Here is an 18,482-nt window from a genome sequence, read left to right as displayed (position 1 = left end):
ATTCAGTTCCACCCTGGAGGTTGTGCCGCAGCTGGTGTGGCCTCCGGAGCCCTGTTAAAAAGTCCTGCGGGCTTCCGCCTTATTGCGTCTGGCAGCCTCTCTGCCCTCAGAGCCCTCGTGGGGGTCCCTCAAATCCTAACTGGTGTGCTCTCCTGACCCTTGTTTTTAGAAGTGAGAAACCCAGATGTGAGTTCTAAACTTGTTTTTATTCCCTTGTGTTCCTGATAGAGACACCTGTCACGTGTAACACCCAAGATATTTTAAATGGTGGATTTGAGTATCCACAGATATCAAAGATGACTAACCATCCCTTGCCACTTGTCACTTATTTTTATCCTGCTGTGTTGTTTTGTCACCTTGAGACTGTATGTAATCAGTCTTTGAAATGAAAGTAAGAGGTTTGAGTTGTCAAACAAATATCGTAAGACCAGAAATACTTCACTGGTTTGGCTTGGTTTGGTTTTTAACACAGTTCAGGTGTGTTTAGCCACCATTGTGAGCATCTGAGTAAGAACTAATTACTCAGTAATGAGCCTGGCCCCTCGGAAGAAGAAAACGCATTCTCTGACTTAGTGACCTGGCCTGGGAGAGTCATCGGGGTTCAGATGACTGAACCCGGGTGAAGCCGGTTTTCCTTGGAGTCCCTGGGACCTGCCTCCGTGCTTCTTGTGAACAGGGGTGAGAAGCATGATGTGTGTCTGTTGCCATCCATCACATCTCACTTGGAACCGAGTCACTCATGCTGGAAGCTGCATCTGAAAAGCAAGGCTCATGGCGGGAGCATGTGCAGATACAGCGGACTCCCATGCCCGTGAGTGCTGACCTCTGCTTGTCCAAAGAAACTGTCATTTCCCAAGACGTTTTTGGAACTCTTCTATCAGATATGCTCTAAAAGTCCTCTTCAATGCCATCTGAGAAAATCTCTCTGCGATATTTTTATAGGATGCTTTTCGGCTCCTGATAATTTTGCCCTATTAATCACCCTTTTCATTCATCAGGGCGGCCTCTGAGATTTTTGACTATTTTGAAAACTCAGATGTACCTTGAACACTAAGATTTCCATAACGAAGAATACACAGAAGCATGTGCTGTTGGAACTGGCGCTGTGTTGGGAGTCACAGGCTCTGCTCACTTGCCTGCCGTCGTAACCCGTGACACACATACCTGCTTGCAGGAACCGCGGTCTGGGGTACAGCTGCTTTACAGACGCTTCTGGGCCATTAGGTGTTTGTGTGTCAGGACTTTCCAGCGTCGTCCAGAAAGAAGTGCATGGTGTGCAGTTTGTTTTTGTTTTTGCTTGATTTTTTTCTCATGCAAATGGCATTGGCAAGAAGGCTGTGTGACAGGGTATTGCACTAAAGCCCGTTTGATGCTGAGGTACAACCTTAAGAAACGGACTTATTGGAGAGGCTGTGAGGCAAGGATGTGGCCGAGGACGTGCCGGTAGCATTGAGGCGAGACGCTGGGGCGCAGCATGGGCTCTCTAGGGGACAGTGATGAAAGCAAGGTGACAGCGGGGGGGGGGGCGCTTGCTCCTGAAGCCGCGGCACTGGTGGGAAGGAGAGAGGTGGGCCTGTATAAAGGCAGGAGGACTGACCTGCGCTGGAAAGAGCAGAAGGCAGCCGCTCACATGTTGTCGCGGTCTAGGTACAAAGGAGGGCGCATGTGTTACAGGGGAGACTGTCGTCTTAATGCACCCAATAGAATTTGGAGTTTGGACATCTTAAAAGTACTTTTCCATAATACAGGGCATTTATTTTGCAGTCATGAAAACTGAGAAGTTAAAATTCTTGTTTGGGATTTCACAAGGTTGAATTACATGAAATTGCTGGAATTTGACCCTTTTTGATCTATAAGAATGGCAGTTTCATAGGGCTCATATTTAGTTTCATGGTTTCCTATAGTTCACCATTTAGTGATCCAGCCACACCTCTCTACCCTGCAGTTTGCTCCTTGCCGGCCAGCTGCATACTTCGCTGGGGAATCTTAGGGTCCCTGTCAGAAGGCACCTTGGAGACCAAATCATCTGACCTTTGCATCATAAATTTGCTCATTCTGGGCCCTGAGCACTTGAGTAACTGGCCCAGGATCACTCGGCAGTGAGTGGTGGCGCTGAGACTGGGAATGAGATCCTTTTCATTCACTGTCTGGAGAACCAGGCTTTCCACAGACGGTCAGAAGAGGGAATGCTGCATGGTGAATGGCATCTTACGGACATAGAAGATTGCATGTAAACTGCCAGGACGTCTGCCTCCTGTGATTTGGCAAAATCTAAGAAGAGCATAACACAGCTTACACATACGGCCGCAACTCTCTCTCTCTCTCTCTGTGTGTGTGTGTGTGTGTGTGTGTGTGTGTGTGTGTGTGTGTGAGAGAGAGAGAGAGAGAGAGAGAGAGAGAGAATATTTTCCTTTCTGAAATGTAGCACATACATACAAATGGGAATTTCAGCAGGCTGTAGTGTCAAAGTCAACAGCATGATTTGCCCATTAAAACAAAAAGCCAATCTAATCATCTAATCCCAGGACTCTTTTCGTAAGAGAAGGAGATGCTCATAACACAGCCGTGCCTGGTCAGATCACAGGCATGTGGCCAGCTCTCAACACGCCATCGGCAGAGCCCTGAGCAGAGCTGCCAGGACAGCGAGCTGACCCAGGGCTGGACACTCCAGGACAAGGGGGCAGTCCACGGAGGCGCATGTAGGAGCGACGTTCTCAGCAGCGGCTAGAACTTGTGATGAATCTTGGCTTCCTGAAGTCCAGAACTCACCCTGGTCATCTCATTACTTTTGAAAATGAGAGCCCCCATTCTAAATGTTTGAGGCTTTGGGGCCTCGTTAAGAGTGCTGTGGTGGGGCTCTCCTGTATCTGTGGGCAGAAGAGGGCTGGACCTCTCTCCTGACTCCAGGGCAAAGATCTGGGTGCAGTGAGGAGTGGGATAAGTTAGGGAGCAGTTAATGCCGAGTTAGCCGATATCCCTGGGAAGGCTGGGCTTGACTCCTGCAGCTGCCCCAGAGGTGTCTTATCCCAGGAAGCATTCCCACCAGTGCTGGATGCCTTCTTACAGGGCGCAAGTCTTCTGACAGTGGTTGGCTAGAGTGTGGTCGGGGGTTCCTTCACTCTCATGGAGAACCCGAGCACCTCAGAGAACACACCCCGTCTTGGGCTGCTGTCAGTCCTGGCGTGGAGTGTTTCTGAATGCCAGAATGAGCTCTCAGTCTAGCAGATCAGGAACACCACGACATCTTGCAGGGGGAGGACACTGGAATTTGCTTGTTGCGATCGCAGGATACCCAGCCAGGGGGAGAATCATTATTACAGAACCAATTTCCCAACACCATCAAGATAGGAAGATCCCAGATGCTATCAGGGTGACTTTGAGGCCATAACTCCGTTTTGATTAACTTTATCTCTTTTGAGGGCACGACGACAGACGAGATGGGTCCAGGGGAAGCAATAGATGTAATCTGACACTAGCAAGACTTGGATTCTCTCCCACACAACCAGCCATCAATAAAACCTAATATCTAGGCCAGACCAGTATCTTGTTTTAAAGCTACAGAACCTGTTTTCACAAGTGACAAGGAACCCCAATATAGAAGCCTGTAATAGACACATAAATAAAACCTCTGTGTGTGAAGTGGGTAGGAGCAGAGCTCCAGTGGTTGAAGGGATGGGCTGCATGAATCTCAAGCCTTTCTCTGCTAACAAGCATCTGTTAAGGGAATGGAGGGAAAACACAATAAACAGAGCAGGAAATGCATGTGCCATCGTGAGTCCCCGCTGTCTGACATGGCAGATCTTTCAGTGCTGACCTGTGCTCTGCCCCACAGGCTCGAAAGTGCCTGGGACGTACTAGGCACTGAAAAAGTGTTTGTTAAATGTAGTGAATGAGCAAATGAATGGTGGGTTTTGCCCCAAATCTACTTAAAAAAAAAAAAAAAAGACAGCGCTTTTCATGGTCTAGGAGGGGGGTCAGGAAACCACAGCACAGCTACTTCTGGCCCACTACCTGGTTCTGTGAATAAAGTTTTATTGGCACGCAGACACACTTGCTTATTTCTGTAATGTCTGTGGCTGCTTCTGCTCTACAATGACAGAGTGGAGTAGCTGCAACAAATAATACTGTGTGGCCTGCAAAGCCAAAAATATTTATGACCTGGCTCTTGACAGAAAAGGTTTGCCCTTCCTTGGACTAGAATGCAAGTGAGAACCTGGCTGTTGCCCCTGGGCATGAGGCTCAACTGGGGGATGGAACCTCGTAGCTCAGCTCATCTGAAACTGGTTGAATTCCACCATAAGGGACTTTGAAAATCGGCTCATCAGCAGCCCTTTTTTCACCGTTAGGGCAAACACCCACAGTCTACTGAGTCTTGTGCTAAATACTTGCCTCACCAGTGATGCAAGACGTGGATGGCGCCTCTGCACACGCAGGTGAGGCGGGTGTGGCTGAAACACTCATGTCATGCCACGCAGCAGTCGGCTTTCTTTCATTCCCTGCTCAAACATCAGCCTTTCCTGGTCCCCACCCTCTTTATTCAGGAGTCAACTTCCATGGATGCTGTTTTCACAGTGTCCCGCACATCTCTGTTCTTTGTGGTCACCAGATACATGCTGAGTTCCTAACATGTGCCACACTGTCCCAAATGCTGGAGCCACGATTAAGAACCACCGGTCCCTGCCACCCAGGTGCTCACACACCAAAGGAAGTGATTGTGATCCAGAAAGAAGCATTTCACTGTCACCGCTGCCTGCCAGATGAGTGCCGGCAGAAGTAGATGCCTTCAAGGCTAGCCAGCAGAACCAGATTAGTCCCCAAATTGGAAAACGCTAAAGAAGGAAGTCAGAGACCCAGAGAGGCTTGGTCCTAGACTGAGGAGCTGGAAGAAAGGCCAGAGCGCTGTGTCCCCATGCGAGGACAGAGACGCCCTGAGCTGGGTGGGCAGCCTGTGGTGCAGAGACGACAGGCAGGGTGGACACTGTGCGCAGATGACAGTGTGTGTGTGTAGAGGATGGGCTGGGTGGAGGGTGTGTGTGTGTGTGCGTGTGTGTGTGTGTGTAGAGGATGGGCTGGGTGGAGGGGGTGTGTGTGTTTGCGTGTGTGTGTGTGTGTGTGTGTGTAGAGGATGGGCTGGGTGGAGGGTGTGTGTGTGTAGAGGATGGGCTGGGTGGAGGGGGTGTGTGTGTTTGCATGTGTGTGTGTGTGTGTGTGTGTGTGTGTAGAGGATTGGCTGGGTGGAGGGTGTGTGTGTGTGTGTGTGTGTGTGTGTAGAGGATGGGCTGGGTGGAGGGGGTGTGTGTGTTTGCGTGTGTGTGTGTGTGTGTGTGTGTGTAGAGGATGGGCTGGGTGGAGGGTGGGTGTGTGTAGAGAATGGGCTGGGTGGAGGGTGGGTCTGTGTGTGTGTGTGTGTGTAGAGGGGCTGGGTGGAGGGTGTGTGTGTGTGTGTGTGTGTAGAGGGGCTGGGTGGAGGGGGTGTGTGTGTGTGTGTGTGTGTAGAGGATGGGCTGGGTGGAGGGTGGGTGTGTGTGTGCGTGTGTGTGTGTGTGTGTGTGTGTGTGTGTGTAGGATGGGCTGGGTGCTGGGTGTGTGTGAACATCAGTTTAAGGGCACAAGTCAAAGCCAGGTCATGAGTCAGCTAAGCTGGTTGGAAGGAATCACATGGTTATAGTCATTCCTCCCGTGGGATTCTACTGATTAAAAATATCACTTCTATACAATAAGATGATCATTTATGCCTTTAAATGTATTTGTTAAATGGTTATATGTAATTTTTTGTTTATTGATTTTGAAGAGTTCAAGAATGAAAACATTATTTGCACTTTGGATATTATGAAAGAATTGTTAAGGTTGATATTTGTTAAAGTGTTTGGAGTCTGTGGAGTTCAAATAGCCACTCTTCCATATAATTAAATTCAAGGAAGAAACATCTTTCTTATTGAATAGTCTGTGATTTCTGTAGCTTCACAGAACATTAAAGGATGCATTTAGACATCAAAATATTCGGTCACGAACAAATTCCAGGTTGCCTGTAATCAAGTTGAAGATGACTTGATCATTCCCCTAAAATAGTAACTGCCTGCTTCTGCTTACTGGGGTGGGTCTCACCTGCGCATATTAAGAGAGCTTACCTTCTGCTGGGGCCACCTGCATCCAGCAGCTGTGGGGACCATTCTCTCCCTGCAAACCCAGCATGTGTGTCCAGGGTGACGGAGGCGTGGCGCAGGGGGGTAGGGGTGGCGGTGCCCGTGGGGACTGGTCCAGTTGTTGCTGATGGGCCCATCTTTGAAACACATCTTCTGCATGGTGTTCTCTTAGCCTCAATGGCCATCTGGGTGCCAGGACCCCCGGAAGAGTGTGGATTCTCCCTAGGGTGTGCGGCTTTGCCATGAGAGGAGAAGCAGGCCAGCTCTGATTGGTCTGGGCCCTCCCCACGCATAGAGTCACAGGCTGCAGCAGCATTTCTCTCTGTCTTCTGTCACGCCCCTCCTGAAGCCGCCAGGGGCCTCCCAGAGGAGCCCTGGCCAGTGAAGACACCCTTTTCCGCACCTGCTGGCAAGTCCTGTGAACCCCGTGAGTGTGCTGCAGGCTGGCTCGAGGAGAGGCCCTGGGCTGTGTAGAATGTTGCTGAGTTAAGCTGAGGTCACCGAGCAGGCCATGCCACCAGGCTGAAGTGTGGGGTGATAGTTTGTCAAGACTGTTCTGTGATGGAATGAAAGTAAATGGAGGAAGACCCCCAGGCTGGCGAAGACCTGGGGACACACCTGGGCACGGAAGAGCCCAGGCTCGGCCAGTGTCTGAACGCAAAGGTTTCTGGTATTGGGGTAGCAGGGCTTATTTCATTTAATGTGTAAAAGGAACTTTCTTTCTGTCTGTTTTTCTGCAAATGACAGTTTTTTTTAGACCTAGCCACTAAGGTTTATATTTACTTTTAGGTTCTTTTTTGCAGAACATGTTTGCTGTCTGCCTCATACCTCATTATTTTCAGTAACAGTCGAATTCGTTATAAAGTAATTGACATTATTTTAATCTGCCACATACTACTGGCCTCGTCTTGGCAGAAGTCGCCGTGATGCAGCTGAGAGCGTTTTGGTGGTGGTTTCCTGTTCCTCACACGAGGCTGCGTGCTCGGAGGTAGCTCCGACGTTCGCGTCAGACACGCCTGGATCTGAGTCCTGGCTCTGGCCCGGAGGCTGTGTGGGCTTGGGAAGGCTTCTTAGGCTGAGACTCATCCCCTGTACAAGCAGGAGGGTGCTCCTATCTGGCGTTCGCCGTGGGGATTTAGGGGAGGCACTCACGAGGTGCACAGGCCGTCTGTGAGGTGCGTGGTGAGCGTGCGTGAAGCGTCTGGGGCCTGTAAGGCTCGCGGTCTTCTTTGGTCGAGTATTTTACCAAGGGCACTTGAAGGTGACAGACCGGAATGTCCAGACAGAAATGACTGGACAGTCACTTAATGGACTGGTTCCTAGTCTGGCCACACATCAGAGTCACCTGAGGACCTGGGGCAAGTCCCAGTGCTGTGGGCCTCACCTAGACTCAAAGTATGTCCCAGATGTTAGTAGATTCATTCCCGAGTGATGTTAGCATAGAGCCAGAATGGAAAACTTCAGCCGTTCCCACAGAGCAGAGCATGGGTGCCTGGAGGCTCAGTGGACAGAGGCCGCCATGTGGCTCTGCAGTGAGCTCGTGTGTGTGGCGCCCCCAGCATGGACAGCCCTGCTGGCCCCTGACAGCCACAGGACCAGGACACAGACAGGCTTGGGGCTGACAGCATCCAGCCATGCCACTTGCTGGCTGTGACGTTGGCCATGGTCATGCGGCTGTGACCAGCTTGCCTTTACGTAACATTAAGTTGTGTTTCTCCAAGAAAATGAGGAAAACGGCAGTAAGGTTGATATTTGAGAATTTTAGTTTGCTTTTTATAACGTAAGAACAATACCATGATATAAAGAGGCAATAATTTCCACGTGTGCTGTACAGAGTCAATGAGAGGAGGGATGGACAGTGCCTGGGAGTTCCTTGGCCACGCCTCCTCACAGCGTCACCCCGAGGCAGCTTCCGTGTGTTCCCTCCTCAGACAAATAGATGCAGACTGAATTTAAAACCATTTTTTAGGAGGTGTGCTTTGTATTTAGATAAAATTATCTTTTAAATTATGACATATTTTTATGATACAATTTGATCTATATCATAATGCATTTAGCAGGTAGCCATCTCTCTTAGACTCCTTTTGAAAGCAGATAGTTATGAGTTCTAAATAAATGTTCAGCACCCAGCATAGTCTCATACGTGCATCCGGGTACATGCAGGACTGGGTGCCACAGCTTCCACGTGCATCCGGGTACACGCAGGACCGGGTGCCGCAGCCTTCCACGTGCATCCGGGTACACGCAGGACTGGGTGCCACAGCTTCCATGTGCATCCGGGTACACGCAGGACTGGGTGCCGCAGCCTTCCACGTGCATCCGGGTACACAGAAGAACTATGCACTCTTCACAGAGGATGATACCTCACTTTGCACTGATATGTGTTTTAATTAAAACAGAAGTGAATTCTTGATCTGCAATTGTGTGTTGCGATGCTGGGTGTGCCTGTGCTTCATTCTGGGCATTCTTCCTTGACCCTTGGCATCCCTACCACCATGGGGCTGGCACCAGCCTCGCATCTGAGGCATATTCCTCAGGGTAACCTCATTGATGCCAGTGGTGGAGGAATCTCTTAGGAACTTGGGCAGAAGCCAAATTTGAGACCTAGTTTACTTCCTAATGAGAAAACAGGGCTAGCCCGAGCAGTGGGAAGAGTCCCTCCCACCGTGGCCTCTGTCTCTCAGTCCCGGCCTGGGCTGTAGCACCAGGAGGTAAAATAGATGTTCTGTGTTCCTCTCGTGTTACTCAGACCGTGACAGAAGTGCAGTCTGTGTGTGCTGAAACATGTAGTCTAATAGCAATTAGTGCTGGTTGAGTCACAAAAGACCCAGATGAGCACGGTCCACGTCATGGGGCCTCTCCTGTCACAGTGAGAGTGCTCAACCCCACTGAAGTGGTCAGGCGCGGCTGCCTCTGCAGTGAGGAGCATGTGGTCCCCGCGGCCGCACCCTCACCACCTGCCCTGGCACCCTCCCCCTTGGAGAGCCATGGCGCACCCTAAATTCAAGGTCACGTGGATTCTACAGATGGCCAGGTGGCAAGACCTATTCCAAAGACTGAATGGATTTTTTGGGAGAAAAATTTCTAGAGAAGCACAAGCTATAGCTGATTGCTGCTGCCACTTCTTCAGGGAGATTTTTCTCTTGATTGTGGCTTAGGTTCCTGGGAACCTTTGACTCCCCCAGTTCCAACCCTTCCAAACCCAACTGCCTGTCACATTTTAGTGGTAAAATATCATCTTTAAAAAGGACTCTTCCTTTTGTGTGTATGTGTGTGTATGTGTTTTTTTTTTTTTTTTTTTGCATTTAGAAAGTGTTATGCATCTCAGCCTTTTGTGTACTTCAGATAACATGTCATAATTGCGCATCCAGCATCCTTCATTGAGCGTCTCATTCTGCTCCAGGCAGCATTCTCGGCCTGGGGGCTGCATTCGGGTGAGCAAGATGAGCCGCTGCCTTGCGCCAGGCACTGCCTTGTACTTTGGGTGTGTAGCCCCCACCAGCTACACACCTTGCCCTTGTAACCTGCAGGCTTGGTGCAGGACAGATGATACTAAGTACAAAATAAAACGTGTAACATATGCTATGGGGTAAGGGAGAAACAAGTGTCTCGGAAGGAGATAGCAGCCGGGGCTCAGCCAGGAGCAGTGGCTGGGCCCATCGGAGGGCATTGTGTGGTCCTGTGAGTGACTGTGGCAGCTGGAATGGGGCATTCACCCTGGAGGCTGTGACACAGGCTGCAGTGGTCACGATGAGAGGCGTGGATCAGGGTGGGGCCAGGATCTTGTGACCTGAGCAAGCATATAGCGCTGATGCTGGCTGTTGAGACAGGAAGTCCCGGAAGGACGAGGCTGGGGCCACTGGCGTTCAGGTTTGGACACTAAGTGTGAATTGCATATCACGTGTTTGCCAAAGTGGTGGCTCTGGGAGCCTGTGTCGGGGGGTGAGCGCAGGAGATGTGAATTGGGTGCTGTTGGCACCTCTGAGATTAAAGCCCTGGGACTTAGTGCATGTAAGGAGACAGGTTCATGGATGGGTCTGGGCATGCCTCGTTTGCAAGCTGGGAGGGAAACTGAGGGAGCCAGCCGAGGAGCAGAAGCCGAGTGGGGAGCAAGGTGTGGCTCCCAGGGTCCCATCGCCCCTCAGTTCAGTTTTGGGTCTACCAGCGCCCTTCTCCCACAGAGGATGGGACTGTTCCTTCTGTTATTTGTGGAGGCATTCGAGATCCAACAACACACTCCAGGTCCCTGGGTCACACGCCCCGTCCTCTGTCTGGTCAGAGAGAAAGAACACCCTGAGCTTGGTATTCTTTGTTTTAAAACTACAATTTGGAGGATCACCCAGAGAGAATAGAGTGACAGCAAAATGATTGAGAAGAAAGAGACAGGAAGAGCAAGCCCTGAGAGGTCCAGGAAGCGGGCGGCAAAGAGGTTTGCCAATTAATATGAAAACGAATCCTCCCTTGTCTCCTCTCTCCCCTGAAACCGGTGGGAGATATTAATAGAGCAGTTCTGTTGCCTAGGAAGAAAGCAAATGGGCAATTAAAACTCCAGAAAGCTGAGCAGTGCGTGAGCATCATGGATTTGAAAGCCTGCATTTTAATTGCAGGAGATATGGCCGTGCTGGCACTTGGAGACTGCGTGTGGGGTGGGGCTCCGCTGGGGGCCTATGGCTGCCCCGGGGCCAGGGCTGCTGGGGCCTGTGGGCATTGCCAAGGCCACCACTCGACCCTCTGCCCATCCCATGCAGGAGTGACTGGTGCAACAGAATCTGGTTTCATCCCCACTCCCCCCTGTGTCATAGCTGCTGCGTGCCCTGCGTCTATCCTCTGTCCCAGGCTATGCGCCATGTGATGTCACACGTCTGGCCGTGCCTGCTGAGAGGTATTTTCTGGACATGGTGGAAGGTCGGGCTTGTCTCAGGGGATCCTCACATTGGGCGAAGTCCAGCAGCTGACACCCGACGAACGGGGAGGGCTATGGCTTAGCTAGATTCCAGGCCACATCAGCCCTGAAGGGCCACCATGACACCCTGGTTTTGTCCTCAGAAGGGCTTTGCTTCCTGGCTCATGTTCTTAAATCATGAATAACTGTCATTTACTTGATGACACCAGCCAGAGAAGCAAAAGAACTTTCTGGACACCCCAGCAGACCCAGCCATGCAAGATCCATGCTCAGCTATAATGTGAATTTCACATCACCTCGTTTACTCTGTGGTCACTTTCGAAGAACTTGGATAGTTTCAGTGACAATTTCCTAAACTGCTAGAGTCCCAAAATGTGTGTCAGTTTCAGTGTTCGGATTTCTTTCTCATTTTGAGGTGCAAGGGTATCCTGCGTTTTGGAATACTTCCGGGCTAGCAGAGGGCAGGTGTTAGAAACAGCACCCCTGTTTCCAGAGCAGCAGCTGAAGGGTGGCAGGACAAGTGTGCCAAGTCCCAGGCCGAGGCAGCGACTGTTGCTCCCACCCCCCGTGACGCCACCCCGTCAGGACATACGCTGTGACATCCTTACCCACATCAGACTCAGGCTGCAGGGAGGAGAGGGGAACCCTATGAGGGGCCCCGAGGAGCTCTTATGGCACTCACCCCTCAGGGTAGGCAGCCCACTCTTCACTCAGCAGCCTCCACACATGACCCTGGTTCCTCCACCACTTGGGTCCATAGGGGCTAGAGCATGGTGAACGAGCTTTCTAGAGCTGGGTGAAGGAGACTTCTAGAGCTGGTGAACAAGCTTTCTAGGTGAATGCTTGATGAATGAGCTTGATGAATGAGCTTCTAGAGCAGGCGTCCCCAAACTACGGCCCTCAGGCCGCATGCGGCCCCCTGAGGCCATTTATCCGGCCCCCCTCCGCACTTCAGGAAGGGGCACCTCTTTCATTAGTGGTCAGTGAGAGGAGCACAGTATGTGGCGGCCCTCCGATGGTCTGAGGGTCAGTGAACTGGCCCCCTGTGTAAAAAGTTTGGGGACGCCTGGTCTAGCGCATGGTGAGTGAGCTTTCTAGAGCATGGTGAACAAGCTTTCTAGAGAATGATGAATGAGCTTTCTAGAGAATGGTGAATGAGCTTTCTAGAGTGTGGTGAAGGAGCGTCTGGAGCATGATGAAGGACCTTTCTAGAGCATGGTGAATGAGCTTTCTAGAGCATGGTGAATGAGCATTCTAGAGCGTGGTGAAGGAGCTTTCTGGAGCATGGTGAAGGAGCTTTCTGGAGTGTGGTGAAGGACCTTTCTGGAACGTGGTGTGCAGCTTTCAGGAGTGTGGTGAAGGAGCTTTCTGGAGCACAATGAAGGACCTTTCTAGAGCATGGTGAATGAGCTTTCTAGAGTGTGGTGAAGGAGCGTTCTGGAGCACAATGAAGGACCTTTCTAGAGGATGGTGAATGAGCTTTCTAGAGCATGGTGAATGAGCTTTCATGAGCGTGGTGAAGGAGCTTTCTGGAGCGTGGTGAAGGACCTTTCTGGAGCATAGTGAAGGAGCTTTCTGGAGCATGGCAAAGGAGCTTTCTGGAATGTGGCAAAGGAGCTTTCTGGAGAAGAGTGAAGGAGATTTCTGGAGCATGGTGAACGAGCTTTCTGGAGAAGACTGAAGGAGCTTTCTGGAGTATGGTGAATGAACTTTCTGGTCCTGGTGAGCAAGCTTGGTGCTGCAGCTGTGTCTAGGTGTAATCTGCTTCCTGCTGCCTCCTCTGCCACGGGCACTCTGGTGTGCTCTTGGACAGTGGCTTCCACTCTCTGAGCCTCAGTTTCCTTGTCTGAGATTGATAGCTCCGCCTCTTAGGGCTGCTGGGGGGATGGACTCGGCACACGGGGACGCAGGGGCTGGCTCATTCCTCTGGGGCATCGGTGCCTGTGCTCTGCCAGCCACTGTCTCGGGTGCTCTGTGGGGCACTCTGGACTGTGAGACCCCCCCGCCCCAGCTCCCCCGGAACACATTGCCTATGACATGTGCGTAAGAAAATGCTTCCAAAGTCACCAAGGTAGGCACAGCTGGAAGCTTGATGCCTCAGCCTTTCTCCGTCACGGACACTAGTGTCCTTCACTCCTCAGTCTTCCCATGTCCCCAGGACATGCCTGGTCGGATAGCCCCCACCCGTGGGGGTCCTCGGCGCTGCTCCTTCTGGGCCCACTCCTGGGGCTTCCTGGAATCTGGCACTCAACACCTGGAGACGAATGGAGGCCATGTCACAGCAAGACATTTTCCACATGAACAGCACGTGTGGCATCACACACAGGCACAAATAGTGACGGCAGTTGTCAAATCGCTCCGGGTTTGTAAATGAGCAGCCTATTTTTCTTAGTAGCATAAAAACAACCCTTTGGGCTGCTCACGGGTTTGGAGGGTCGGGAATCAGGCAGGGATGACAGGTGTGGCTGTGTCTGTTCGATGTGCCTGGGGGCTTGGCCGGAAAAGGCTGGAGACCTGGGAAGGTCTCTTCACGCTCAGTTACCACAGCTGGTGCTGGCTCTTGGCAGGGAAGATGGAGCGGCAGCTGGAATACCTACAGGCCACTGCCCCGTGTCCTCAGGTCAGGGCGCTACTTCCAAGGTGAGGGTCCCAGAGACAGCCGGTGGCTTCTGCTCCGTGTGATGGTTCCAGAGACAGTCGGTGGCTTCTGCTCCGTGTGAGGGTCCTGGAGATAGTCGGTGACTTCTGTTCCATGTGAGGGTCCTGGAGACAGTCGGTGACTTCTGCTCCATGTGAGGGTTCCGGAGACAGTCGGTGACTGCTGTTCCGTGTGAGGGTTCCAGAGACAGTCGGTGACTTCTGCTCTGTGTGAGAGTCCCAGAGACAGTTGGTGACTTCTGCTCTATGTGAGGGTCCCGGAGACAGTCGATGACTTCTGTTCCATGTGAGGGTTCCGAAGACAGTCGGTGGTTTCTGCCTTGTGCAAGGGTCCTGGAGACAATTGGTGACATCTGCTCTGTGTGAGGGTCCTGGAGACAATTGGTGACTTCTATTCCATGCGAGGGTCCTGGACAGTTGATGGCTTCTGCTCCATGCGAGGGTCCTGGAGACCGTTGGTGGCTTTTACTCCATGTGTTGGTAGCTCTTGGGCAGGGTCAGAAGCTGGGGCTCCACCAGCACCTCCTGAACTTCACCTTCCTGTGGTCAGCAGAGCTTTCTCTGGACTCCAGCACTTTAATTCCGATGGAGCACTTCTGAAAGAAAACAAACAAACTCTTGTTCTGAAGCTGGAAGTGCTCAGTCCCCAGCGCTGGGTGTTGAATTGGTCCTGAGCCTTGCTATAGGCAGAGGCTGTGGCTGGTGCTTGCTCACTGCAGCCTGGTGACCATGGGTGTTGCTGCTCTTGTCCACCGTGGCCAGGGCCTGGCGGACAGGGGTGAGGGTGGGGGCGTTGGCTCTGTTTTCTGGCCCCATTCAGCCCTGACCTGGAGGTTTGCTCCAGGGTGTGCGTGGAGCCTGCTTCTCCCCTGCTCTGTCCCAGGTTCTTCCTCCTGGCTGGGGGTCTCTGGTTTGCATGAAGACAGTGGCATTGAGGGCTGTAGGCCCACTGACCTAGTGGGACCGTCCAGCCTACTCGGAGACAGAGCGAGGAGCCGTCTTGCACAAGGACATTTTCCGTGGTGGTTTGACATGTCCCTGTGTATTTGGCCAGTTCTCTCTTGGGGGGCATTGGCTTTGGAGATCTTGCCCTTGTTCAGTGCTGTATTGAAATGCAACCTACACATCTGTTCTTTCTCAGGGAGGGTTGCTGGGTCACATGTTTCTGATGACCTCCTTCCCTTTTCACAGCGAGGTGGCCGGATCTGCCCCGGGCCTCTGCACTTTCCACCCACAGCCACCTTTTCTTCCTCCGATTCTGCTGCTGTTGGGTTGCCTTTCCCAACCGTGTGCTCCTTCCCACTGCAAGTGGAAACTTAGGCTAACGACACGGGAAATGGGTGTGGAGCTGGGCAGACCCGAGTTTGAATCCTGGCTCCATTTGAGTTGCTGTGCCCTGAGAAGTAAACTCCTCTCTGCTCCCAGCTTTTCTCAACAGAATAGAAATAACATCTGCTTCACGGGGTGAGATGAGATGGGCTGAAGAATGCAAAGTGCAGGCACGTCATAGAAATGGAGTCCATTGTGGCTCTCCTCCCTTTCTGCGCACCTGTCCGTGGTCTGACACTGCTCAGGACCCGGCCTCCTGCCCAGTCTCCCTGCTGCCGCGGCTCGGCCTCTGGGCCCTGTGCCTGTGGGGCTCCACTTTGCACGCTGCTTCCTGGCCTGGGTCTTGGGGAGACAACCCTGGGCCTCTGCACTGCTGCCTTGTACATCCCCAGGTGGTTTTCCCCAGGTGGTTTTTCTCCTTTTTTTGAGATGGAGTCTCGCTCTATCGCCCGGACTGGTGTGTGTGGTGCAGTTTTGGCTCACTGAAACCTCCGACTCCCGGGTTCCAGCAATTCTTCTGCGTCAGCCTTCGAGTAGCTGGGATTACAGGCACCCGCCACCACGCCGGCTAATTTTTGTAGTTTCAGTAGAGACAGGGTTTCACTGTGTTGGCCAGGCTGGTCTCGAACTCCTGACCTCAAGTGATTCTCTGGCCTTGGCCCTCCAAAGTGCTGGGATTACAGGGGTGAGCCTCTGTGCCTGGCAGTTTTCCCTTTTCTTTTCTCCCCATCTTTAATTGTGGTGCTCGCTGGCATCTGGCTCTCCCGCCCTTCTGGACATCCTTTGCAGCTAGGGGAAGGCATGGCGACTTTTGGCCAGTGTGCCAGGTGTGAACGTGGTACGTCACTTCTGGGTGCGAGCTCCTTCTGAGTCCTCTTCGTGCCACCGCAGGTAACGCGGAGGCAGCAGCTTCCCTCTCGGCATGGGTCACGGAATGAGGAGACAGGAGTGGCCAGGAGGGTTGGCCAGGGCAGGAGGGGGCCTGGTTGTTCAGAGCCCTGAGGGTGCCTGCATGTTTGTTGGCGCGCTGTTACCTGGGGCTCGGGCCAGTGTGCTGTGCTGCTGCTGTGGGGAAGGAGGCCGGCCCAGCGTGGCGGTGCTGAGAGGCACGTCTGCTGCATGGACCTCTTCGGATGCCTGTGCCCCGCCAGAGCCTCAACACTGTGGCGGCAGTGGGCACCGAGGGCTGGGGCAGCTGGCCTTCCCCTGACTCCTCAAAGTGTCAAGGACTGGTACACTTCATGTATTCTCCAGATGAGGACTGCACAAACCGGGACGACTAAATTGGGTTGGGGGTATTTAAAGCAGAATAAATGAGCGAAAGAAAGCAGAGTTGGCATTAAGTAAAAGGACAGATCACCCCTAGGTATGCAGGCTACTCCGCTGCTCTCCAGCCGACAGGCATTGTTTAAAAATAGCAGGAGCCCATCCCCGAAGCTGATGATTTCCTCCTCCTCTGTGCATTCTGTTTGGGTGGTGAGAGTGGCATAGTCATTAACAAGGCTGCGAGGCAAGTCAGCGGGAAGAGTGGGGCCTCTGGACCTGCTCCTTGTTCCGGAGCACAGAGAACACTAACGGGCACCTGCCGGGCCCAGCCCCTGCAGCGCCGAGGTTCTGCCAGCACCATGACAGGCGCCGGCCTGGTGCAGATTCCTGAGCGCACACTTTGGTGGCTGTTCTCTGGGCAACCGTGTCTCCGCCGCCAGCTGGCTCTGCCCCCAGAGCCCGTCAAAGCACGCACCCTGCAGGAGCCAGTGCAGCAGCCCGCGCGGCCGTCTGTAGGCACCGATGTTGGCGCGTTGGAATCGGGTTTCAAGGTTAAACACGAGGGAGTGTGTGGGATGACTGACTAGCCGAAGACCCAGAGACCGCAGTCTGGGTGTGTTTATTATGCACAGGTGGGAGGGAGTGAACAGGGAAGACAGGAAAGGAAGTGCGTGGCTCATTGAAGCCTGTGGGGCTGTGTTTTTTGTTTGCTCCACACAAAAGGCTGGAAAGACAGGTTTCATCACTTGGTCTGGGGGTGAAAGCATGTTTGGTCCAGGGCAGCTGCTAGCCATGTCCACAGAGCTGTCCATCTTCAGGCCTCTGTGCCAGCTGTGTGGAGGGCAGTGCCCCCACCAGACGGAGGCCTGGGGCTGGTGGTGGCTGCAGACACCAACCCAGCAGGGAACTGACTTGGCTCTCAGGTTAGCTGGGTTTGTCCTAGAATTGTCATAAACTTATTTATTTGATCTTTGCAGGGATTCCCCCTGCACTCGATGGCTGCACCAGCTGGCTCTCATCAGTGCACTTTTTTGTAGCATTGAATATAAAATTCTCATTTCCATGCATGCGGTGCCCCTTTTAAAGCGTTCTGGTATTCAGACTTGGTATTTCCAGCTAACTTTCGGTTCCATTCAGGTGAGCCCCTCTAGTGCTTAGAAAGGGTCTCTACCATCCTGCAGAAACTTTGGTTTTAATCTCTCATTTTTTAAAAACTACTTTTTGTTTTGTTTTGTTTTGTTTTCTCTCTGATCTACCTATAGTAATTTGAAATAAACACAATTACATTTGAAAAGATGGAAAATTCAAATAATTTATTTCAAAATCAAGTTTCAACATAAAATTTTAATTTGGGATGGTTGGACGGGTAAAAATAACAACATTCAGGATTTCACAGTACAATCTGATGAAGGTAAATGCTGTTTTGGCATTGACCGTCTAAAGGGAGCTGGGGAGGGTCTGCCGAGTCCTTCGGGCCTACGTTCTGTGGATGTGGGTGTTGCTCATGAGTCATTGTTCGATAATACTGACTTTTTGGAACCCCTGACTAAATTTCTGGATTTTTCCTGAGCATTTTCGTCTCATCACTCGAATTGCTCTCTTCCGTGTGCCTTTTCCTGTCGTTTTGTTTTGCTTTACCTTTTCATGAGACAGATGCAAGTATTTCCAGGCACCTAATCCCTGGGTCTGTTTGCCTTTCGTAATGAAGACTTCTGTCTTTTGAGAAGTGGTTGCCAACCCGCCCTTGGTTCTCAGGAATCGTCCACGCTCACTGGATTGCTGGACTTCTGTAAACAAGTCTCCAGCCTTCCTGGACGGATGCCGAGAAGCGGGGCGGGTCCTGGCCACCACGACCAGAGGGCACTTACTTTTGGGCCAAGAAGATACCTGACTTCCCTAACTTTCAGGTTGTTGAGGGAAGGTTTGCGTCCACTCAGCAGCGTGAGCCAGACCACGAGTACAGAAGACTAGGAAGTGTAGCACGCATCCCACCCAGGAAGGCAAGGACCGGGCGCTGTCCCCTGTGGACGTGGGTTAGTGTGGGATGGGAGTGGGCGTGGTGCCTGGGCTCTCCTAGAGGACCATGTAGGAGACAGTACCCCAAGCTGGAGGCCAGGGACAGAGGATGAGACACCAGAAGGAGGGAGACCAAGGGGAGGAAGAGTGCTTGGCAGCGGCAGCTG

General features: G+C 52.1%; 1 protein-coding gene across 4 annotated transcripts in view; it reads left to right on the top strand.

Moving 5' to 3' along the window:
* The window catches only part of EIPR1 (EARP complex and GARP complex interacting protein 1), a 168,296-nt gene that overhangs the window by 61,123 nt on the left and 88,691 nt on the right, over positions 1–18,482 (top strand). Inside the window, exon 1 of one of the 4 annotated variants that reach the window (XM_074393517.1) lies at positions 5,609–10,013. The exons of the other annotated variants lie outside the window; for them this stretch is intronic. The gene's annotated coding sequence lies outside the window, so the exon portion shown is untranslated. Of the gene's footprint in view, positions 1–5,608; positions 10,014–18,482 lie in introns of those variants that run through there. 4 annotated transcript variants of the gene reach the window in all.

This window comes from Saimiri boliviensis, chromosome 1, assembly GCF_048565385.1.
Source record: "Saimiri boliviensis isolate mSaiBol1 chromosome 1, mSaiBol1.pri, whole genome shotgun sequence".
NCBI lineage: Eukaryota > Metazoa > Chordata > Mammalia > Primates > Cebidae > Saimiri > Saimiri boliviensis.
This window is presented reverse-complemented; position numbering and strand designations above follow the sequence as displayed.